This window comes from Pseudophryne corroboree, chromosome 12, assembly GCF_028390025.1.
Source record: "Pseudophryne corroboree isolate aPseCor3 chromosome 12, aPseCor3.hap2, whole genome shotgun sequence".
NCBI lineage: Eukaryota > Metazoa > Chordata > Amphibia > Anura > Myobatrachidae > Pseudophryne > Pseudophryne corroboree.
Window position 1 is genome coordinate 32,243,570 of NC_086455.1, and position 7,686 is coordinate 32,251,255.

At 39.9% G+C, this 7,686-nt stretch overlaps 1 pseudogene; it reads right to left on the minus strand.

Moving 5' to 3' along the window:
• Nucleotides 1-1,544: 1,544 nt before the first annotated feature.
• On the minus strand, nucleotides 1,545-1,662 carry LOC134981847 (5S ribosomal RNA; annotated as a pseudogene).
• Nucleotides 1,663-7,686: the final 6,024 nt, after the last annotated feature.

The window sequence follows — 7,686 nt, forward strand, 5'->3', positions numbered from 1 at the left end:
TAATAGCAGTGCCCACATAGGGCCATGTGATTTGTCTACAGTAAGGCCTCACGATAAAGGTTATTACTAAAACACATACAGACAGAGAGCTAACTTACCTGGGAGCCACCCCCAGGATCTCCCATTAGCACTACAAGGAACAGCATGCCTTCTGAATACTGCTCCCATTCAATGCCTTTCTCACACAAGCAGACAAACAATGGCAGTTGCTCAGTCATTCCTGGAGATAATTATATGTCAGGTGCTAGAAAGGGGGAGGGGTCACAGACAAACAGCAGAGAGGGGGGTGCTTTTTCTCCCCCTGGTATCCCCCAGCACACTAAAAATTGCCTGCAACCATACCTGAACCTATCTGGTAATAGAAATTCAGAGAGTTGGACACACATGTTTGCAAATGCATGTTTAGCTGCTGAGCCACTTCACGGCTTCTCTGATATCAGCAGTCCTAACACTACATAATAGCAGTGCCCACATAGGGCCATGTGATTTGTCTACAGTAAGGCCTCATGATAAAGGCTATTACTAAAACACATCCAGATAGAGAGCTAACTTACCCGGGAGCCACCCCCAGGATCTCCCATTAGCACTACAAGGAACAGTATGCCTTCCAAATACTGCTCCCATTCAATGTCTTTCTCACACACGCAAACAAACAATGGCAGTTGCTCGGTCATTCCTGGAGATAATTATATATCAGGTGCTAGAAAGGGAGAGGGGTCACAGACAAACAGACAGAGAAGGGGGTGCTTTTTCTCCCCCTGGTATCCCCACAGTACAGACGAAAGAAAAAAGCGACCTGGCACCGGTATAAATTGTGATAATGTAAAAGAAACCAAATGGGGACAATTATTGGAAGGTGAAAACCTTTCGGTTACAGTCCTATTGGTGGTGCGCCCAGAGCTAGAAAGTACATGTACTTGAAAACTGGAGAGAAAGAAAGCTCTTGTGTGGGCGCACTCTTGAGAAAAGAATAAGTTCTTCAGATGTATATTGAAAAGGTATTTAAAACATATGTTTATTGGTCAATTAGTTAAAAAGTTAATAGTATCCCACTGTGATCGAAAGAAAAAGGACCTTTTTAATTAATTTACTTTTTTGTATTATTATAAATAAATCAAAAATAAGAAAAAGATATATATATGCGAAAAATAAGGAATGTTCTGGTCTAAATAATCACACGAAACGGATTAGAAAGGTTGCAGACACCTGGTAGTCTGGCACCCGTTTCTCCTGACCAGCACAGAAAATTCTGTGTTAATGAGACCAAGCAGGGAGATCCAATTTTATGTCTTTGAAAGACCACTGAAGGGGTCAATACCGGACAGATTAATGGTCACCTGTTGTACATAGGGCACAATTTATCAACATATCTTACACATTCCTAGACGTTTTACTGGTAAACGTAAACTTAGAGGAAAGAAGCAAATGAAAGAGACCACATGAGAAAAACCCAAATTGGTTATAAATATAGGGAGAGGAAAGGAGTGAATATTGGTGATCCTGCTGTTGGTGTACACCCTTCGAGTGAAGGGGAATAGTATCCTACTCTACAACACCAGGTATTCCCAGGGAGTCTCCTCTCGGGTACTGACCTGGCCCAACGCTGTTTGGCTTCCAAGATCGGACGAGATCGGGCATTAACAGCGTGGTATGATAGTAGAGAGGCTATCTACCAATGAGAGTGCACCTATATAAGAAAAGTGAAAGAGAGAAGGATGATAGAAAAGGATAAGATCTGATTAGTGTGTGGATCTGCTTTCCACATTAGGAAAGGTGAGTTAGTCACCACATGGTGACGTGGGACACCCTGGATCGTGGATGAGAGTCCACTGAAAAGGAATGAGCCAGTAGGGACAAAAAGGAAAAGTATGTAAATTAAGAAAATAAATATATGACAGTCAGTTTATATTGATAAACATGAGATGATTATCCCCCCAAAAAAGGGAACAAATATCATATGACAGTCAGTTTATATTGATAAACATAAGATGGTTATCCCCCCAAAAAAGAGGGAACAGATATCTATATATAATAAGAAAAATAATGAATAACATCAGAAAAAACGTCAAGTGAAGTCATGAGTCACAATGAAGATAAAAAATGTTATGTGCATAGGCACCTATGAGTACAGTGATATAGATTCACTATAGATATAAAGGCAGTGTGATACACTGTTCAGAAAGAATCTGGTGACAAAGTGTACAACAGGTTAATTAACCTATATTCATACAGATAAATACAATGTGATATTAATGGGAAATCCCAAAAGTTATTATCACTGGTATATCTTATCCATTATGCACATGTCACCATAAGGATTTGAATATTGGAATTGATACTCATAGTGTCAAAGTCCAGGAGCAAATGGTAACCAGAAATCCTCCATGGAAGAATCTCCTGCTGAGGTCCGTGGAAAACGTGTTTCGCCCGTTGGGCTTGTTCACTTCCGGGATCTCGCATTTCCATTCTAAGTGTGGGGTTTAAAAACCCTGTTAATTACAAAAACAGCCAATAAGGAGTTACCTCCTGATCGAGCATGGGGGCGGGGATGATAGGTGTATCAATATGGAACTGTGAAAGCGTGTTACCAGCGCTTCCCTACGACGTCAACGGCACGTGATCGGGTCCGGATCATCGGAGAGGCGGCGCTTGTGAGCATGCGCAATGAAGACCTCCCTGTAGTCCTGATGACCTGGTGCATAGTGCGGCGCCATGTTAGAAGAGGGTATTCCAGGAGTTAAGATGAAGGTCTCCCGGTTGCCATAGTAACCTGATGCGGAGAGTGGCACCAATATTGGTGTCGCCATGGTGACCTGGTGCGTAACGCAGCGCCATGTTGGGAAAGGGTATTTGATGTGAAGGTCGTCATGGTAACCTGGTACAGAGAGCGGTACCATGTTTAATGAGGTTATTACAAGGATTACAGTGCATATGAGTTATAGTAAAGGGTTACGTGGGTATGTTACAGAAGATAGGAAATATGGGTATTGGTGCTCACAATAATGTAATGCCAAGGTTGTGAGCTGATATTGGAGCTATATGTAGCGGGCTGTGACAAGGAAGAACACACATAATAGTGAAATGATCAGGGCATGGGAGTGAGAGGACATTAAATAGTGATAATAATAGCGGCCCTTTTAGGATTCACATGGGCCAAAAATAAATGTTAAAAATATAAGTTGTGTATTAGTGCAGGAAAAATAAAATAAAATAAAATTGACTAATATAGGATGAATGAAATTGCATAACTTATATAAGAAGCTGTACTGACTATGGTGATGAGAAAAATGTTTAGGAGATGGGGGTGCTATCACTGGGAGCATATGAACGACGCATCCCAGATCTTGGCGTGTGTGGAGTCCACGTATGTAGGTGGACGGGGAACGAGGGGGATGGTGAAGGGGTATGGGACAGGTGTATTGGGCAGAAACTGGAAAATGACATGAACTGTGACCCTGGTGATTGGGTCACAGGGAGGTGTTGCACGGGATTTAGATACTAGTATAAGGTGATATATGCAAAGTGATATAATGATGGTGGGAAAATTGGTATAAGGAGTGGAGACAATCGTGGGTTATGTGGAAAATGCATTATAACAAGGTGTCGAAAAGGGTGTAAGGGAGAGGCGAATTAAACTGAAAAAAACTGAAAAAACCGGAGATGGTGGATGTCGGGGAACCACCAGGATGAGTGAGATGTGGGTGAATAGTGAGGGGTGGGTGGTCTATGATAATTATAATGGATGGGCGGGGGTTTAATTTAGACTGAGGAGTGGTAATAAGATCGAAACAATAATTAGGGGTGTGTGCCCATATCGAGGGGCCAAGCTAGGGGAGAAAAGCACTATTATAGGGATGATAGATATTGGTGAGACAGAAAATTAGAACTGATCTAAGGGGTTGGTGTGAACCCTCTAAATTGCAGAGATAAAGAGAATGTGAGGAGGAAAAAATCAACTGGAATCCATGGGCATGATTACAGATATTTATAGAAAAGCGCCATAGTTAATATTTTCATTTACCTGGCGTTTACCAGGCCGTGATGGATTGTGGCTGTGAGAAGCCGTATGCGGGATCAATCAGCGGGTATTGCCGAACAACTGGACATAGAAAGTGGGCGTCAACGCGTTTCGTCTCCTTGGCAACCGGAGACTTCCTCAAGTCTCCGGTTGCCAAGGAGACGAAACGCCGGGCGCTTCAGCTGGCGGCTTTCAGCTGGAGCACTGACATCGATCCCTATGCTGTGCTGTAGACGTCCGGGACTCCATTCACCCGCACTGAGTGACTGCTGCTGGCCTCCGCAGTGAGGTCTAACACCCGTGACGAGGAGTGAGTTCTTTGGAGTCCTACATACAGGTTATCAAATATCATCATTTGCCCGGAGCATAGCCGTGGTAATTATACGGCAGTTTTCAAACCAGCTTTAATCAGCTCAACTAAGTATATACCCGTATATGTGCACAGATATCCAAACGGACCCTGTTCATTTAATTTCTCAGGAACCAGCACATGGGTAATTATACACCAATATATATAGAAGTTCATCATTACAAGGCTGTGATTATTCCTTGCGGGACATTTTATTAAACACTGGGACGCCAGTGTATTCCAATTTTATACAGTATTATAACAAAGAAATCCTATCATATTGTATGCTATATCAATTATTATTAATACTTATTAATTATTTGTTGCTAAGTATATGCTGCTTGTTCGTTTGAAATGTGTCATTTCTAAAGATTATTGGATAAAGAATTTATTTATACGTATCTTTTTAGTTCTACTGAGTCAATTATTCTATATGACAGACTGCACACTATAGTTTAACTTGATACAGTGTACATATAGCGCGGAGTATACACTTTTCCTTTGTTTTCTATATAGTTGGCAACCTAGCTAGTTGTCTTACTCAGCTGCTTTTGATGCACTATTAATTAATCAATCACCAATTGATATCAGCGCCGGAAGAATAACAGTTAGGGACAGGTGTCCTGTTCTGTTTATTCCTTTAAATTTCATGTCACAGAGTCCCCTTGACTACTGGAAAGTAAAAAGGCAATTTGGAAATCCTTGTACAAACTGGCTTTGCATTACTTAAGCTGCCCACCCTGCAGTGTGTACTCAGAAAGAGTTTTCAGCACATCTAGGAACCTAATCAGTGATTGGCATAGGAGGCTACTTCCTCAAAATGTAGAAATGATGATGTTCCTCAAAATGAATTCTATGAGGAAGACCTTTACTGGCAATCCCATAAAAGTACATAGATTTCTGTAATGGTGAATTCCATTGGGGATGAACTGATATTGTATGAGAAGGATGAACACACAGATGAGAGTGAGGATGAGGATGGTAGTGACAACCAAGAACTTCAGCCACAAAAGTGGCAGTCCCTGTCATTGAAGTGCTTGGTTAGTTAAACTGTGCATGCCCTTTTTCATATATCCACCAGAGCTATGAGGTGGTCATAAATTGACTGGAAATAATTAGAAATTAAAACTATTGAGGTCAATAATACTCTAGGAACAAAATAAAGGCCCAAATTATGTGATTTTAGCATTTTTGTGTAAATTTTTGGGAAAAATACAAAACTAAAACCAGTCACAGCCAAAATCCAAAACCGAATCCGAAACCAAAACCTGATTAGAACCAAAACTAAAACCAGCAAAAATGTTCCTGCATACATCTCTATACTTAACTGTTGCTGTGATGAAGGTATCTTGCCAGTAGAACCTTTGTTTTTGTAGAGATTCAGGAGCTGATTCTTAATAGCACTGATGTATCTTCAGGGTGGAGTTTTGGCACACAGCACATGCGCAACAAAGACTTTATGCATTTTTGCATATATACATCCTACAGTATGTATGGACAAGGGAAGCCTGTTTCAGATATATCTCTTGCACCTAATGATGACGCTTGCAGCTGCTGGAGTAAAGTCAAAGGGCAGAACTGGTTTCAGCTTGCATTTACATTAGCATGAAGTACTAAAACAGTCCTTTGCGGCTACCTGCAACTACAGCCATTTGGTTGACACCTTAGAATGAGGCTGTCACTGGAGAAAGCATGGAGATACTTGTCCTCCAGCAGCACTTACTAAACGTTACAGATACTATACATGCTAATTATTGTTTCTTGTTAATCTGTGTTTATTTGTGCGCAGTGTCTTCTTAAAATTTATGCAAACTTGCTGCTGAAATTAAAAAAATTAGAACAGCCTAAATGAAACTGTAGTTCAACCATAAGGTAGCAGAAGAATTCTTTATAATATCATTTTAACATGAATAATGTGACAAAAAAATGGTTCTAGTCTTATGGTTATTCAATTATTAATGACCTTCGTAACCTTGTAAATGCCAGTTTTTATTTGACTTCTAGGATAAATAATAATTTGCATTGTAACCATACTGTAGTTAATAAATTAAGTAGTTACCAGCCCATCAAAATAGCAGAATAACATAGCAGTAATGTCAGCACCGACGGCTGTGTGCACCTCGAACGGAGCAACACTTGAATTGCTTTATCTGGCGCCAGCTAGTGGCCGCCGGTGTGTAAAACACTTCTATCCCCCCATGGAGGTGAGAAGCAGCGTTAGCCTTATATTATATAGGATGTTTCCATTAAAACCGATATTAATGATACAATTATTAATATTTTTCATAGGACCTAACCATTGTATTATCGCAGAGCTGAATAAACCACTATTTTATGAATCATACCATATACAGTACCATGCCTATTTTAAAGTGAGAGTTTCTGTCTGCATTCCTTGACTTTCTGTATAAAAACTGACATAGATTTCAGCCCCATGAGTCTTACCTTCCGTGTATGTGATTCATGTTAGTATTGACCTGTTTATAGTTACAGATTTTTACCTGGAAGCAGCCACATGGCTCAAACCTCTTGAGATAAAGCTAAAAAAATTGTAAAACAATCTATACCTCTTTATAGTATGTACAGTATATTATGCAATTAGTTAACCCATGTGGTAATCATACCACATACTTATACCAAGCAAATATATATAACATGTTTTACTTCTGTGTAAGTGTTTTGCAAAAACACAAAGATTCCTTTGTATACATTAAATAATATACAGTAACAGTCACAATAGCCAATGAGCTAATTGTCATACAGGTTGAGTATCCAAAATTTAAAATCACACATTTTTGGTTCCCCTACTGAGATAATGACACACATATATATATTTATAATATATTATATAATATATCTATATAATATATTTATATATACAAATACTGTAATATCTAATATATATATGTCATTATCTCAGTAGGGTACCCAAAAAAACTTGAACATAACATACTGACTTCTAGGGTGACTTACCATTGCAACAGGGCTGCAAGGGTAATTTATTGTTGTGCAAAAATGTGAGCGCACAGTGCAAATTCTCTTATTTTCCCCTTTGTAACATCATGACACAGTGGGCCTGATTCTGCTGATTTCCAGATGCAGTTGAGTGATTTTTTTTTTACTGAGCATGTGTCTAAGATGCACTGCACATGTATCCAGAGTTTGTGCACTCAGAGTCACACTTGCAATGGAGACACAAGGTCTTGAAAATGTATTCAGTATTCCTGGGTATTGACTGGGAGGTGACAGGGAGCTGGGAGAGCAGACACATGGTGATGATACATCTTATGGGTGTGTTATGGGAATGTTGTGGGTGTGT